Source organism: Anomaloglossus baeobatrachus, chromosome 3 (assembly GCF_048569485.1).
Source record: "Anomaloglossus baeobatrachus isolate aAnoBae1 chromosome 3, aAnoBae1.hap1, whole genome shotgun sequence".
NCBI lineage: Eukaryota > Metazoa > Chordata > Amphibia > Anura > Aromobatidae > Anomaloglossus > Anomaloglossus baeobatrachus.
The window spans coordinates 367,010,810-367,027,751 of NC_134355.1; the positions used below are offsets into that span (position 1 = coordinate 367,010,810).

At 43.5% G+C, this 16,942-nt stretch overlaps 1 protein-coding gene across 2 annotated transcripts in view; it reads left to right on the forward strand.

Moving 5' to 3' along the window:
- Positions 1 to 506: 506 nt before the first annotated feature.
- The window catches only part of CGA (glycoprotein hormones, alpha polypeptide), a 56,165-nt gene continuing 39,729 nt past the window's right edge, over positions 507 to 16,942 (forward strand). Inside the window, exon 1 of one of the 2 annotated variants that reach the window (XM_075340152.1) lies at positions 507 to 591. The gene's annotated coding sequence lies outside the window, so the exon portion shown is untranslated. Of the gene's footprint in view, positions 592 to 1,974; positions 2,078 to 16,942 lie in introns of those variants that run through there. The other variant, XM_075340153.1, reaches the window with a different exon arrangement.

Here is a 16,942-nt window from a genome sequence, read left to right on the forward strand (position 1 = left end):
ATCTGGCGTGCCAATTTCTTTTCTCATTAAATCCGGTTACATAAAGAAGGCAAGGCTGCAGAATTTCCTTATCCTAAGCTCATACAGCAGCAGAGTAATGCAGGCTGGGCACAAAAACCCTCCCGAACCAAATGCTGTTCTGCTCTTTCTTCCTTGTTCTGTCAGCAGTATTCCATTCACACGTCTTAAGGCCAAGTAGCCTGCAAGTTTGTGCTTCCAATATTTTCAGTCTTTGTAGAAACATACTCATTATTGTTTTATTTTGCCATTTTCTTTCCAAAGTGGGAAGAACCATTGTAGTTTCAGCAACCCAAAGTTTCAACTTCATCATTAATGGATTCCAATTTATTGCTGATGGCATAGACAAAATGCATAATTTTCCCTCCTCTTCAATTACTTCCTAGGAGCAGGCACCATACGTATGAAGCAAGCTGGTCTATCCCCTTCTGTTTCCTGATCTCCTGATACTGTGTCAGAGAGAGGTGGGGCCACATATTTCTGGTCTTCAGCAGTTTCCATTACACACAGGGCTGGAAAGGATGACGACCTGAATGGCAGAAGAACATGATAGCTGGGGAAACTGCAAACAAGGCAAGGTCTGAGAGATTGCAATGCAAGGAAGAGCAGGAAGATTTCTTTGTCTAAAAGGGTGAAGAGCAGTCTTTCCACTTTACTGGAAAATTTCCTGATTTTCTCATAGACTTCAGTGCTGTGCTCAGGAAATAGCTTGAAAGTGAATATTCTGCTTGTTAAGGAGGTGTTTGGGTGGTCGAGAGAGGAAGACAGAAGACTGCAGAGTAGACAGAGAGTCGGTAATGAAGTGAAAGAGCTGGGCTGTAAAGGAAGGAGTGGCTACCCTGTGGAGAAGGAGGAACACAAGGGAGGGGCTGTGTGACATGGTGGACAACTATAGAGGGGATAGTAGTCAGTAGGGGCCTAAACTGTTCATAAAGAATGGAATCTGAACTTCCTTTAAAACAGATGCTTACGAGGGCAAGTACAATACATCCAGTATACCTATTGGTCACAATTTAGGACTGTTTCCAACCTCAAGATGTGAAGTGGTTTTGAGAACTCCTCAAACGTCTTAAAAAAACAGCTATACATAGTGAATGTTCAATATTTTTATGCGTAAACACAGTTTTAGGTATTCAGTTATTATTACACGCATCTACGATGCAATTCTAACTCTTCAGCTAACACGAATATGTGGAAAACTAACCTAGGAGACGTTTACAGAGCTGTATATGTAGACCACCCTCCAGGCTGCACATTTGAGGGGAAAAAACAAGACCCTGTAGAAGGGAGACAGAAATCCTTTTCTAAATCAAAGACTTCCATCCATCTGTCTGCTAGGACTGGGTTCTAGCTTTGGACAGAAAACTGATCACTAATATGGCTGTGTCAATATGAATTTATAGAGTGCAAGTATAGGAGAGAGAAATTGGGTATCATGTTTAATATGTATAATGAAAATTGGAAAGAAGGTGGTTTCGAAATGGACAGTTAGTCAGACAATGGGTTAAATATGACTAAAGAGATCAAACATCTCATTGGACCGAAGAACGGCCATAGTGTAGGAAATCTCACGAGTCTGAAGAGGTTGATGACATTATGCCTGCTTGTATTGTTTAGAGGCATTGTGATACAATATTTCCGTGTGATGCATTCTTAGCTTTTTTTCTGATGGTTTTGTTTTCATAAATAGAAATATTTAGATCTCATAAAATAAAAAATCAAAACAAAATAATTCTCCCCATTAGAAGAAATCTGTAAGTAAAGACGTACAAGGAGCCAGATTTATAAAGGCTTTTCAGAGCTTTAAATAGAATCACTGTGGCTAGCTGATCTGGGCAAGGACGCAGCTTCAATATCTCCCAGCAGCTTTCCCTTCTCCGCTCTCTGGCAGTGCACCAGATCGCTGGCGCAGCTTGTCATCTCAAACATGTTGCTTAAAAAACAGAATTAAAGAGCTGAGGTTATAGCTTGTTACAACCAGCCCGTGTCACAGGCTGTACATTGATTTCCTTGATCAATCTATTGCTGACTGCATCTTTGAAGAGCAACTAAATGAGTGGTAAGAGAATATGACAAGTGATTTTGCAAATTACTAGATCTGTCCCTTTTTTCATGCTGTCATATTAGTAGACAGCATATCTGGAGGAGCTGAGCAGATTAATAGATTGTTTTATCAGAAAAGATTTTGTATAACTGGTTATTGCTTGATTAAAATCCAGCATCATGTACAAACGGCTGTCAGTCTTTCAGCGATACTGCACTACAGACTAAGGCTCTGATTAACCAATGCTGGTGTTTTACATGTGAGTCTTAATGAAGAGTTTCTAAGAGTAGAGATACGCGAACCTAAGGTTCGGTGTTCTGTGTCCCTACCAAATACAGATTTTACCAAAAAACAGTTCGGCTTCGGAGTTCGGGTGCTTTATGTATGCAAACCACTCTGTCGAGCATCTCTGTGCTCAGGTACGTTCGGTGCTCAGCAGAGTGTGAGCCACTTGCAGTGTTTGAACGGTTCGCACTTGGGGTAACAACAGCATGACTGGATGTAGTGTGCACCAAACAAAAAAAAAATGGAAAATCCCTGCACACCCGTCTCAGAACTGATCTGTTTATGGCTGACTACATGTGACTAGAGAACTGAACTGCCCAATTAGAGACTTCAATTGGGGTTCAGGCCAAGTCTGAATCCCAAACTGAACTTTATCTACAGTCCAGCTAAACCCAATGAACGGAACTTCCACGGGTTCGCTCATCTCTAGCTAGGAGTAGTGCACTTCCTAATGACTGGTGCATCTTTCAGCCATAATACACTTCTGGCCCCACTGCAAGAAATGTTCTCGAGTCGCTGCTTGGAGTACATTTCTATTGTAATTTACTCTATTTTAGTGGTGTAAATTACGTTGGATTTGTTGCCCGCCTTCTGCCCATTTTTCATAATGTCAGCAGAGCTGACCAGGACTGGCGTGGAAATATTAAAAGTTGCAACATTTTTGCAAATCTGAATTATGCAAACGTTTTGCAACATGTCAAAATTACTTTGAGTATGTTCATACTTTAACTTGTGATCCATTAATTTCAAGTGTTGTGAAAGATCTGCTCATCATTTATGGATCTATGCTCTTTGCACGATTAGTAGGCAACTCGTAATTTGTACTTTTGATGATTCATTTTGTTACTGAACAATTGTAGTTTTGTCGGTCAATTCAAAAGAAACCTAATACCTGAATGTTTAAGAATTTAAATGTGAGATTTTGTCTTTCTTAAAGGGAATCTGTCAGCAGGTTTTTGACACCTAATCTGAGAGTAGCATAATTTAAGCAGGCTTTACACGCTACGATTTCGCTACAGCGATCTCGTTGGGGTCACGGATTTTGTGACGCACATCCGGCCGCTGTAGCGATGTCGTAGCGTGTGACCCCTAGGAGCAATTTTGGATCGTTGCAAAAACGTCCAAAATCGCTCCTCGTTGACATGGGGGTCTGCTGCCAGTTATCGCTGCTGTCGCAGGGGCGAAGTTGTTCCTCGTTCCTGCGGCAGTGCACATCGCTACATGTGACGCTGCAGGAACGAGGAACATCTCCTCACCTGCCTCCGGCCACAATGCGGAAGGAAGGAGGTGGACGGGATGTTACGTCCCGCTCATCTCCGCCCCTCCGCTTTCATTGGGCGGCCGCTTAGTGACGTCGCTGTGACGCCGAACGGACCGCCCCCTTAGAAAGGAGGCGGTACGCCGGTCACAGCGACGTCGCTATGCAGGTAAGTATATGTGACGGGGGTGCCAGATTTTGTGCGCGGCGGGCAGCGATATGCCCGTTTCGCACAAACGATGGGGGTGGGTCGCATGCTAGCGATATCGGGCCGGATATCGCAGCATGTAAAGCCACCCTTAGAGGCAGATATCTTGATTCCAGCAATATGTCACTTACTGGACTGCTTGCAGTAGTTTTGAAAATTCCCTGCTGATTACACAGTGATTTTATCATTAGAGGACTGGTTGGCTTGCTGCCAGGTAGTCAATCATATTTATGAGCTCAATATAACTTCACCCCACCACTGATTGTCAGATTTCTGTGTACACTGTATATGTGCAGAAACCTCCAATTAGGGCTGTGGGCAAGGTTATAGAGCTCCACATTCAAATAACTGCAAGATCTAAAGCAGAAAAAATAGGGAATTTATCAAATTGACAGCAAACAGCTCAGCAAGTGATAACTCGCTGGAATCGGGGTCTCTATCTCTACATTATGCTGCTCTCAGATGGGTTAGAAAAAGCTGGTGACAGATTCCCTTTAAGACAATATATATGCAAAATTATTAGACAACTAAGATTGTGCAAAATTATTAGGCAACTAAATGAAAAACGTAAATTTTCCCATCTCAATAAGTGAGAATAATAACCAAACAAGTCAAAATATACAAAAAAATATTACCATGCTTCTTTTCAACAACAGTTATAAGCGTTCGATCCAACAACTTTTTCTTAATCTGTTGACATCTTTTTGGTCAGCACCAACCACAGCCTCCCAGATGCAGTTCAGAGAGGTATACATTTTTCACCGTAAATCTTCCATTTAAGAAGGGCCCAGAAATTCTCAATAGCGTTTCAGTCAGATGAGAGGAGGGTCAATTCATTATTCCCTAATCTTTAAGGCTTTTAATGGCAGCCAAGCAGTAGGGACTTCAATGCATGCAATAGAGCATTGTCCTGTATAAACATCATACTTTTCTTGAATGATGTAGAGTGTTTCATGTATCATTGCATGAAGAAAGTATATTCTATAAACTGGCAGTAAGTTTAGGAGTTGACTTTGAGTCCATATTTATGGAGATCCAACTAGCTCATATTTAATAATTCCAGCTCATAGCACTACCCCACCTTCATCCTGCTAGTGTCTGAGTTAAACTGGACATCTATTATTGATCCAACCACAGGCCCATCCATCTGGTCCATAAAGAATTATTTTCATCTCATCAGTCCATAAAATCTGTCTTCAGATATTTCTTGATGTTTCTACTTTAGTGTCTTCTTCGGTGGTGGTCGGGTGTCAGCCTTCCTTACCTTGGCTATGTCTCTAAGTACTGAACATCTTGTAGTTCTTGGCACTCCAGGGAAGTTGCAGTTCTGGAATATGACAGCACTGGAGTATAAAGGGTCCCTTGTCGGTTCATCTTTGATTCTTCTCAAATCTTTAGCAGTTAATGTGTGTCTTTTTTCCCTCAACACATTTTTTTTTTACCATGTTCACTATTTGGAAAAAAACTTTTCATGGTTCTGTGATCACGCCCCAATATTTGAAACATTCCTACAGTTATGCATGCCTATGTAAAACTTCTACCATTTTTTGACTTTTCAGATCTAATTGTATCACTTTTTTTGGTCCATTTTGCCTGAGGACAATAAGCTATCTAATCATTTTGCATACCTTGATAAAGAGTGTTGATATCCTTAAGGTGGTGTCACACATAGCGACGACGACAACGACGTTGCTGCTAAGTCACCATTTTCTGTGACGTAGCAGCGACGTCCCGTCGCCGTCGCTGTGTGTGACATCCAGCAACGACCTGGCCCCTGCTGTGAGGTCGCCGGTCGTTGCTGAATGTCCTGCTTCATTTTTTGGACGTTGCTCTCCCGCTGTGAAGCACACATCGCTGTGTGTGACTGCGAGAGTGCGATGAACTGAAGCGAGCAGGGAGCAGGGAGCCGGCGTCTGGCAGCCTGCGGTAAGCTGTAACCACGGTAAACATCGGGTAACCAAGAAGCCCTTTCCTTGGTTACCCGATATTTACCTTAGTTACTAGCGTCCGCCGCTCTCACGCTGCCAGTGCCGGCTCCCTGCTCCCTGCACACGTAGCTGGAGTACACATCGGGTAATTAACCCGATGTGTACTCTGGCTAGGTGTTACGGTTGCTGTGGCACTGGAGACTATGTTCGGATTTCTTGCTACTGCACATGTGCGAGCACTGGAGACTATGTTCGGATTTCTTGCTACTGCACATGTGCAAGCGCTGGAGACTAAGTCCTATCTTGGAGCCATTGCACATGTGCGGGTGACATCATCGCTGACACGAGGTCACATGTCTCTGACACCTTCTAAGCTGATTGGCCGCTGGTCATGTGCTTGTGACACGTGGTCACATGTCTCTGACACCTTCTATGCCGATTGGTCGCAGGTCATGTGCTTGTGACGCTTTGCTCGGTGATAGGCCAGCGTGACATCATTGCTGTAATTCTGGCAGCGGATTGGCTCTGGTGTCCTCCATCTTGGATGAGGCACAGAGTCTATATAAGACCCTGATGCACGCCGCCCGGCGCTCAGTCCTCTTGGTTCCTACATAGGGGTAGACGCTCTGTGCATGTCCCTTGCGGCACCTATTCTATCTAGGTGAGCGTTATCGGTAGGGTAACGCTCTTGTACCTTGCAGCTTATGCTGTGGTCCGTATCCTCGCACCTTAGTGGAGCGGACATAGGCAGGTGCTTGCTGCACATGGTCTGACTGGGCCTTGTGGTTCTACTTTGAGGTGAGCGCTATCGGTAGGGTAGCGCTCCTGTACCTTTCAGCCGTACTGTTGTCCATGTCCTCGCACCTTAGTGGAGCGGACATAGGTAGGTTAGTTGGTCGTTGCCTTCTAGGGTAACGCTTCACTACGCTGCCTCCTGCAGCAGTCCGTATCCTTGCACACTAGGGGAGCGGTCATAGGCAGGAGTTTCAAGCTAGCAGCCTTGCTGCTGTCCGTATCCTTGCACCACAAGTGGAGCGGACATAGGTAGGTGCCATATTGCCACACTACACCTAGTCTCTGTGACTGTTAACTGAGACAGGTGCTTTCACGCTCACAGACTGTGAGACTTCTATGCACTTTTATTTTGTATTCCTCACTCTTTTGCATTTCCACTCCTATGTTATTCTAATAAGGTAGTCGCTGTGACTTAAACAGTATACGCCACAATTGGTCTTGGTGACACTGTGACGCAACAGTGTCAGTACCGCTTTGGTGGTAAAGGTTTCCCCTATCCTCTGCCATACTCTGCAGCAGAGCTCTGCACGGTCGACCCTGACTGTCGGATAGCCTTCCATTCCCTTATTATCCGACAGCCCCCGTAACACTAGGAGTGCAGGGAGCCAGCGCTAAGCTGTGTGCTCTCACGCTGCCAGTGCTGGCTCCCTGCTCCCTGCACACGTAGCTGGGAGCCAGCACTGGGAGCGTGAGAGTGGCGGACACTAGTAACCAAGGTAAATATCGGGTAACCAAGAGAAGTGCTTTCCTTGGTTACCCGATATTTACCTAGTTACACTTCCACGCGTCGCTGCTGGCTGGGGGCTGGTCACTGGTCGCTGGTGAGATCTGCCTGTTTGACAGCTCACCAGCGACCATGTAACGACGCAGCAGCGATCCTGATAAGGTCAGATCGCTGGTCGTGATCGCTGCTACGTCGCTATGTGTGACACCACCTTTAGACCACATCCTCCCTCACTGCACAAATACACATCACCTGATCTGCTTCATCCAGGTTTATGTAGCTTGGAGTGGAAAATCTGCAGAAAAATGATGATATGGTCAACATAATCACTTGCCAAATAATTGTACACATAGTATACAAGATACCACATGCAAAGAGGGCAGCATGGATAAAATGACAGGTTTTATTCAATTAAGATTTTTTATTTAATTTTCCCTATCATACATTAATTACATTGAATCAAAATATCCCCTTCTCATCCCTTTCTCTTTAGAAATTACCCCAGGATTAATGTGGATAGGAAAGTAACATTTATTCAGAGACACTGTATATAATACAGTTTGCTGAGAAGAGTTGTTCTCAAAAGGATTTCCTTGATGTTTAAAAATGGAATTTCCCTGTAAATATTGCATTTTGTGATTGTTATCATAATAGCAAGGACAGATATATGTACAAGTAATAAAACCACGAGGAGTTAGAAAAACATTGTAAGGATAAAAGGGTAATGTTCACATATGTATTTCCTGAGCCAACTAAGCCTAATTTAGAAGAGTTTCTTTAGAAGGAAGCTTGAATTTCCACTTATTAGGAGGATGAAAATGTATAAATAATTATTTTGTCACCATGTCTTTTACAGTTTTACATTAGGAACCCAGTTGACAAAATAATGCACTTCTGTAATTTCATTAACAATGTTGTGTAATATTTGCCCTCTAAAAGAGCGCTATGAGATTATAATTGTTGAGGAACAGCGGAATACTGAGATGCTAAAGATTAATTCAGTGTAAAAGTAATCAATTTTCTTTCCAAAATAAACACTATAAGAAGTGCAGATGCACCTGAGCACGTTACATATTGACAGGCCCAGACAACATTCATCCATGGGCATTAAGGGAGCTAAGCTTAGTTATCACTAGAATTTTGTCTATTATTATCTGAGTAGACCAGGAAGCTCAGGCCAGTGAGGAGTAGGGAAGCCTGAAAACAAATGCTGTGGGGATCACTGAGAGTATTAGTTATTTTATTAATTTTAGGCAGTCTGAGTTATTAGCAAAATAATTTATATTTCTAGATTGAAAGCAAACATAATAGACAAAGGAAAGATTTAGATATTCTGGTTAAAAGAAAATATTTTTTCTCATAAACTGTGGTAGCTAAAAGTTTTGAGTCTGACACTAAGTTTGGTTTTCAGAAAGTTTGCAATTTTATTAGATGCCAGAAAAATTAGCTTTATTACATTTCAACTGAATTTCAGCACTGCACCAAAATCACATGCTTACATCATTTCATTTATCTTTTCTTTAGCTCAGGAAAAAGTGTTAACAAGGACAAGGCAGCTGATACCACTCTGACATGCTAATTGAATTATGAGAGCTTTAAAAGGAGACTGGAGCTTGAAATCATTATTTTCTGCCACTAATTATTAGTCAATTCCAAGGAAATGGCTTCAAAGGTAATGACATTGCTGCTTGAAACATTGCACTTAAATCAACCATTTATAACATCATCAAGAACTTCAAAAGGTGGTTCAGTTGCCGCGAAGAAGTCTTCAGGCCTCCCAAGAAAGTCCAGCATGCAGAAGGACTGTCTCCTAAAAACACATTCAGTTACAGGATCCGGTCAAATACCATGCAGAATATGTTCAGGAATGGCAGGAGGCAGGTGTCAATGTATCTGCATGCATAGTGAGAGAAAGGATTTTGGAGGATGGCCTGGTGTTAAGAAGGGCAGAAGGAAGTCAGTTATGTCCCAGACAAACATCAGTGACAGACTGACATTCTGTAGGAATTACTGGAATTGGACTGCAAAGAAATCGGTAAAGTTGTTTTTTATGATGATTCCCACTTCAGATTGTTTGGGACATCTGGAAGAATGATTGTCCAGAGAACAAAAATTGAGTACTATTAGGAATCCTGTGTTTTGGCAACAGTAAACCATTTTGTGACCATTCATTTGGGTGGATACTTTTCATTCAAGGGAATGGACTCACACCCTTTTGCCTAAAATACCGGCATAAATAAAGAACCTATCTAATCTAACTACCTATATATCTGCCAAGGATAACTTTTATCAACGATTCAGGAGAAAGTTGATGATCAATGCTTTTTCAAGCATGATGGAGACCATGTCACAAGGCAAAAGTGATAATAAGTGATAAGTGAGCCTGCTTGTCATTGCTCAACACTAGATTGAACATCGGGTTGCTGGGACACACTTGTTACTCGATTGAGTATCACTGATGCTCAAGTGAAATCTCGAGCCCTTGCTCTGCATGTTTTGCGACTGTTAGCCAATCAACATGCAGCTATTGCAACCATACACGTTAATGCCGTAGCCATATTGGCAACTGGAATTACTCTTATTGGCCTGCTGCATTGGGTCATCGGGTCTTATATGAGATCCAGGGTGCGATGCTCAGCACACTGTCCTCTGAAAGCAGTTTAGGGAGAGCTGATGTAGGAGGGAGAGCTTAGATTAGAGCAGACATATAGGCAGTGTTGTACACTAGCTCCCTTTAGGGCCTTTCATATGGCAAAAATGATGTTTTTAGCCTTATTTAACTTAATAAACAAATAAATTTAAAAAACTACATGGGATCTTCCCTATTTTTGATATACAGCCAAGCAGACAGCTGTGAGCTGATATCAGGCTGGGAAAACCCTTCCCAGCCTAAAAATATAAACCCACAGCCGCACCAGTATTATCGCATCACATTAGATGTGCCAGTTCTGGTGCTTGCCTCTGCTCTTTCCAATTGCCCTGATGCATTAACAATCAAGGTAATATTTTTGGGGTTGACGTCAGCTGTGTAGTGTCAGCTGGCATCAGGCCTAGGGGATAGTAATGAAGAGGCAAACTGTATATCAGACACACCCATTATTAACCCAGTAATTGTAAAGTAAAAAAAACACGGACACACAGAAAAAAAAATAGTTTATTTGAATAAAGGCTCCACCACCCTTGCTCTCATTTACCAAACTATTATTTAAAAAAAAAATTCGACGAAGGTAATCCATGGTGTGCTGGTCCTAGGATGTCCCAAGAATCAGTACTCCAGCCTCTGGAGTCTCGTTCGGAGAACGACACTCCAAAGGTCACTCTTGGTCAGCGCCAGACTCGGAATTTCTCACATGTAATGACATCATTAACTCAGTGATGTCAGCGCGCATGAGAAATTCCGGGTCTGATGCTGACCAGGAGTGACCTATGCAGTCTTGTTCTCTGGATTTTTTAAAGATAACAAATTGGTGAATGTGGATAGTGTGGGGGAGTCTTTATTCAAATAAACTATTTTTTCCTGAGTGTGTTTTTTTCACTTTACATTTACTTGGATAGTAAGGGGGTATCTAATAGACGTCTCTTCATTACTAACCTCTGGGCTTGATTGCAGCTGACAATTCACAGCAGACGTCAACCCTCCAAAATATTACCCTGATTGCCACCGCACAAGGGCAATTGGGAAGAGCAGAGGCAAAGGGCCAGAATTGGTGCATGTAATGTGATGCACCAATTCTGGGTCAGCTGTGGACTGGTACATTTAGGCTTGAAATGACCAAATTAGCATGTACTTTCTCAGCCTAATACCAGCCCACAGCTGTCTGCTTTACCTTGGCTGGCTATCAAAAAAAGAGGGGAACCCATGTTATTTTTTTAAATTATTTATTTACTTCCCAACAGCAAATGGGAGTCAGAGATGCATCCAGGCATCTTCCCATGCTGTTACCATTCCATTTGAGCCCTATTTCCATCAATTTGAGCCCTATTTCTTGTCCCCCCAGCCCTCCTAGGGGGCTGCTGGAAAAATGCTTGAATTTCCCCTTATACTGATTACTCAAATGTAGCCCGTCAAAGCATCAGACCTGCTTGATTCGGGGAAGAAGCACTCGAGCAGTGATGAGTCATCACTAGTGATAACTAAGTGGCTGCCTAGCTTTCAGTCCCATTGAGCCGTTGTCACTTGTCAAAAAGTGAAGGACAAACAAAACCACAGAAAATATGATAATTTACCATGCACTGATTAAGCAGATATAAGCTGATATCCAGAATGCTAGGGTGAATTGCAGAAGTCTTGAAAAATAAGGGTCAACGCTGTAAATATTGAGTTTTTACATAAACTTGATGCATTTGTCAATAAAAGATTACAAACTCATGAAATACTTATATTTGTCCTTACAGTAACCATAGAAACATCTGTTTAAAAGGTCTAAAAACACTGAAGCAGCAAACTGTGTGAAAACCAAAATTTGTGTCATTCTGAAATCTTTTGCCCATAACTGTTCATACAGATACAAAGTATTGGCACATGACATCTTTCCAAGGACTCTACAAAGGACCAGGAGACATTAATGAAGTGTTGAGAAAAGATGATTTAGATGCCAGTATATTAAAGGGTTCTTAATCTTTACTGATAGAATAGTCAGATTATAGAGTGCTTTTCCCCATGAAGTAGGGGAAAGAAAGGTGTAAAAATTCCAAAACTTACCAGTGGGGCTTCTCAAATATTTTCTATATGTGCTTTGCCAGGCAATCCATGTTTATGCCAAGACCTTACCAAAAGCTATTGCAGTGCCTGTATCACTCCCAGCAGCACCTGCAAAACTGTACCATGCCGAAGAATGTTATTCCGACCAGCAGCACCACATAATAGTATAAAACAACTAATTCAATGAGGTAAACATACCCTCTCTGGAACTAACCAAATACCATGATAGAGCACAAAATACAGTGCTTTGACTTTCAGCCCCCCATGAGTCAATACTTTGTAGTGCCACGTTTTGCTGAAATTACTCCTGCAAGTATTTTAGGGTATATCTCTTTCAGCTTTGCACATCTAGAAGCTGAAATGTTTCACCATTCTTCTTTGCAAAATAGCTCCAGCTCAGTGAGATTGGATACAGATTCTAAATGTGATTTCGGTCTGGACTTTAACTGGGTCATTCACATACATGAATAGGCTTTAATATAAACTTTTCCATTCTACCTCTGGCAGTATGTTTAGGGTTGCTGTCCCACTGGAAGGTGAGTATATGCCTTAAGGCCCCATCACACGCAGCGACGTATCTAACAATATATCGCCGGGGTCACGGATTCCGTGACGCACATCCGGCATTGTTAGCGACGTTGTTTCGTGTGACACGCACGAACGACCGTTAATGATGGAAAATACTCACCAAATCGTCCATCGTTGACACTTTGTTCCTTCTTAAAAAATCTTTGATTGTTGAGCATGCAGGTTGTTCGTCGTTCCCGAGGCAGCACATATCGCTATGTGTGACACCGAGGGAACGACGAACTACAGCTTACCTGTGGCCGCCGGCAATGCGGAAGGAAGGAGGTGGGCGTGATGTTACGTCCAGCTCATCTCCGCCCCTCCGCTTCTATTGGGCGGCAGCTTAGTGACGCCGCTGTGACGCCGCACGAACCACCCCCTTAGAAAGGAGGTGGTCCGCCGGCAACAGCGATGTCGCTAGGCAGGTAAGTCCGTGTGATGGCTCCTAACGATATTGTGCGCCACAGGCAGCGATTTGCCCGTGACGCACAAACGACGGGGGCAGGTGCTTTCACCAGCGATATCGACAACCCCTTTAATCTCAAGTTTTTTGCAGTCTCTAACAGGTTTTCCTCCAGGATTGCTCTGTATTTAGCTTCATCCATATTCCCATCCTCTCTGATCAGCTTCCCTTTTCCGGCTGAAGAAAAGCATCCCCACAGCACGATGCTGTCACCATCATGTTTGATGATGGGAATGGTACTTTCAGGTTGATGTGCAGTATTAGCTTTCTGCTACTCAAAGTGTTTTCCATTTAGCCGAAAATGTTCTACTTTGGTCTCATCTGACCAGAGCACCTTCTTTCACATGTTAGCTCCGTCCCCTACATGGCTTTTTGCAAACTGCAAAAGGGACTTCTTTTGCCTTGCTTTCAAAAATGGCTTTCTACTTGTCACTCTTCCATAAAGGCCAGATTTTTGAAGTATATGATTAAGGCTAAGGTCCCACAAGCATTTTGCATCTGATGCGAGAGTATTGGATGCATTATGCTAATGACCCCTGGCTCCTGCTCTTCTGCGAGTGTAAGGGGTACTTCACACACAGCGAGATCGCTACTGAGATCGCTGCTGAGTCACGTTTTTTGTGACCTCATTAGCGATCTCGCTGCGTGTGACACTGAGCAGCGATCTGGCCCCTGCTGTGAGATCGCTGCTCGTTACACACAGTGCTGGTTCGTTTTTTTATTGTTGCTCTCCCGCTGATAAGCACACATCGCTGTGTGTGACAGCGAGAGAGCAACAATCCTGAATGTGAAGGGAGCAGGAGCCGGCGTCTGACAGCCTGCGGTTAGCTGTAACCAAGGTAAACATCGGGTAACCAAGGTGGTTACCCGATATTTACCTTCGTTACCAGCCTCCGCAGCTCTCACGCTGCCAGTGCCGGCTCCTGCTCCCTGCACACGCTAAGTTAAGCGGTGTGAGCTGGTAACTAAGGTAAACATCGGGTAACCATACCCGATGTTTACCTTAGTTACCAGTGTCCGCAGCTTCCAGACGCCGGCTCCGTGCAAGCGCAGCGTCGCTTGCACGTCGCTGCTGGCTGGGGGCTGGTAACTGGTCGCTGGTGAGATCTGCCTGTTTGACAGCTCACCAGCGACCATGTAGCGATGCAGCAGCGATCCTGACCAGGTCAGATCGCTGGTCGGATCGCTGCTGCATCGCTAAAGTGTGAAGGTACCCTAAGCCGAGTGTCATTATACTGTGATGTGATCCTGCGAATCACAGCTGCAGTTGAGAGGGAGGGACTAATCTCCATTATCAGCTGATGTGATTATCGCACTGCACTTCAGTGTCATCTGAGTGCAGTGCGATGTTTCTCTTGTACCCATAGACTTGTATAGGTGCGAGTGAAAATGGGCAAAAAAATTACACACAGGTTTACTAAATGTGTGACTTATGGAGACAATTTGTGACTCAGAATTATATTTGGGGGTAACAGACTACAGGGGGCATAATATAAATGTATGTCCCAATTTTCAGCTTAACATTTTTAAAATATTTAGAAAACCATGTATGATTTCCTTTGCAATTCACAAATATTTGCTACTTAGTGTTGCCTATCACATACAATCCCAATTAAATAAATGTAAGTTTGTTGGTGTCACATCATAAAAAGATTATGGGGTATGAGTATTTTTTCAAGACACTGTTCCTTCACAACTGTGCAAAAAAAGCAATGGAGCACAAAGTACATGTCAGTATTGCTAAACATAAAAAGTGAAGCAGTATTGACAATAGAAATAGCAATACCCAGAGAGGGCATTTTATCTGCTGAGCTCACACCGGAAGCAGGATTTATTTATTTTTTATGCTTTGCTTAATAGTGCCAATATCTTCCGCAGTACTTTTAAGGCATCATCATCACTGTCCCCGTACTGTGCGCCTGCTGCGTACTTCTCCATAGTCAGTGTGCATGTGCAGCAGCATGGTTAGGATTCGGGCACTGCTCCTTGTTGCCAAGTCTTTGCTGTCAGAGTCAGGGAACTGCTCAGTAGGCAAACTGAGGTGGGGCGTAAAGGTGTACTAAGCTCTTGGCCACACCAAGGGTGCACCAAAGCCCCCTAATCTACATATGGAATATAAAACATCTTCAAACTAATTACAAAAATAAAATTGATACTAAAATGATCTTTATAGGGACTATGACCCCTAAATATCTGTTTTTCTAGTTTAATTTTCATTTTGGGGGTGACTGACTCCATATCAATACAAATAGGCTGAAGACATGGCGAGAAAAACGGAGCGAGTGGAATGTGATAAAAAATCTCATTCCACCCGGACCCATGTTACTCTATGGGCCCTTTCCCATCAGTGATTTTTTTTCTCAGCCCTAATCGGACCGAGAACACAATCGCAGCATGCTGCTGGGGGAATACGATTTGTTTTCACTCACACCCATTCAAGTCTATATGGTGTAAAAGAAACATCGCATTGCAGTCGCATTACATCGGTCTAATGCAAGTGCAGTGCAAGAATCGCATCAGCTGAAAATGGAGGAGATGGTGAGATTAGTCCCTCCCTCTCCTCCGCAGAACCCGCTCTGTACTCCATGGCTGTGCTCCGATCGCAGGATCGCAGTGGCTCGACAGTCGCATGACACTAGGCTTAAGGGTACTTTACATGCTGCGACATCGCTAACGATTTATCGTCAGAGTCACGGTGTTTGTGACGCACATCCGGCGTCGTTAGCGACATCGCAGCGTGTGACACGTACGAGCGACCTTTAACGATCGCAAAAGTGGTAAAAATCATTGGTTTTGGAGAGGTTGTTCAAACACCAAATATCGTTGTTTGGGCACTAGCGATGTTGTTCCTCGTTCCTGCGGCATCCCACATCACTATGTGTGACACCGCAGGAGTGACGAACATCTCCTTACCTCCGTCCACCAGCAATGAGGAAGGAAGGAGGTGGGCGGCATATTGCAGCTGCTCATCTCCACCCCTCCTCTGCTTTTGGACGGCTGCCGTGTCACGTCGCTGTGACGCCGCACATACCGCCCCCTTAGAAAGGAGGCGGTTAGTCGGCCTGAGCGACGTCGCAGGGAAGGTAAGCCCGTGGGACGGGTGTTAGCGATGTTGTGTGCCATTGGCAGCGATTTGCCCGTGACGCACAACCGACGGGAGCGAGTACACTCCCTAGCGATATCGGTACCGATATCGCAGCGTGTAAAGTACCCTTTACCCTGTCGCTTATCCATGTTATGTAAATAAAAGCTTATAACCTGACTTTAAATTCATCCATTGGTTTTATAAATTACTCTTTTGAAACCTGAAACCCTCCCAAATTTGGTTTAGGTTATTAAAATAAAGTTGCTGCAAAGCTGAAATATTGATCATTTAATGAACACAAACAGGTCAGATTTTGGCAAGAGAAAAGTTTTGTCGCGTTGTCATATAATGCACCCAATCATAGTTTACATTCTCACCTGTGCTCACTAAATGATCGCTTAATTAGTGTGTGTGTATAAAAGGAAACCCAGCACCCCAGACCTTCACTTGAACTGCAACTTGATCTCTGACAACATGCCAAAAATCCACCCTGCGACCAAAGCCTTGATTATCAAGAGGCTGAAGACAGATCCAATGCAGAGGTGGCTGGCACCTTTAATGTGTCTCAGCATCAAGGACAAAGAATTAAAAAAATATTTGAAGAAACTGGAGATGTTTTTGACAAGCCCAGGTATAGCAGACCCCGCAAAACAACTGCTCAGGGGGAATGTTTGTTGGTTAAAAAATCTCAAGCCAGCCCCTCTTCCACTGCAGCAGAGCTTCAACAGGCCTGGTCACCTCAAGTCCCTGTGTCAACTAGAACAGTTTGTAGGATTCTGTTTCAAAATGGCCTCCATGGTTGAATCAGTGCCCAGAAGCCAGCACTGAACAAAAGGCAATTAAAAAAACGTGTGGCATTTGCCAA